This window comes from Seriola lalandi, unplaced genomic scaffold (genome assembly GCF_002814215.2).
Source record: "Seriola lalandi dorsalis isolate HSWRI2012SDOR001 ecotype SW California unplaced genomic scaffold, Sedor1 jcf7180002054219, whole genome shotgun sequence".
NCBI lineage: Eukaryota > Metazoa > Chordata > Actinopteri > Carangiformes > Carangidae > Seriola > Seriola lalandi.
In genome coordinates, this window is record NW_019524772.1 from 63086 (window position 1) to 63894 (window position 809).

General features: G+C 43.5%; 1 non-coding gene across 1 annotated transcript; it reads left to right on the forward strand.

Moving 5' to 3' along the window:
* Positions 1 to 524: 524 nt before the first annotated feature.
* Positions 525 to 606, forward strand: trnas-gcu (transfer RNA serine (anticodon GCU)). Its single transcript has one exon. It is a non-coding gene; the product is annotated as a tRNA-Ser (tRNA).
* Positions 607 to 809: the final 203 nt, after the last annotated feature.

Sequence of the window (809 nt, forward strand, 5' to 3'; positions counted from 1 at the left end):
CAGGGGTTTATGGTACTGTAAAAACTTACCTTTTCGTCAAATGTTTTGACATTTCCTATGAATGTCAAACAGCATCAATATGCTGGTCACGTTACATTCCTTTCCCCAAAAGAAATGCACCTATATTGAAGTCTTCTGGAGAATGCTTCACCATTTGAGCTCAAATAAGTAGGGATTTAACAAGAAGCGATACTTTGTTATTTTAGTGCCAAAATTCTCTTGGTGCTAGAGATGTGATTCTTCTGTAACTGATGAGGGCAGCATAGTAACGCTACAAGCCTTCTAGTCTGACAGACTAGATTTACTTGGCGTAAGGGCTAAATTTAACTCTCAAATGTTCCCACACCTATGTAAAAACCTGAGCCATTTACCTGGAAATGCTTCTGAGTTGATGACCCGGACAGTCCCGGCTCAAAGCCCGACTCTGTAGCCATGTAAACTCTTAGCTCTAAGCTGCTAGCCACAAACTCATGGCTCTTAGTCATGTTTGCACTTTTCGCGTCTTTTATTTTTTGGTTTTCTTAGACGAGGTGGCCGAGTAGTTAAGGCGATGGACTGCTAATCCATTGTGCATGGCACGTGTGGGTTCGAATCCCATCCTCGTCGGGATAGAGTGTTCTTTAGTCCACCATGTTTACATGTCAGCAAGATCAGATTCTATCCCAAATGTTCCTCCTCATTGATACGCTATGACCTGTACTTGGAAAGAACCTGGCAAAACCAAGGAGTCACAGTGCTCTACAGGGGAATTAGCTCAAATGGTAGAGCGCTCGCTTAGCATGCGAGAGGTAGTGGGATCGATGCCCACA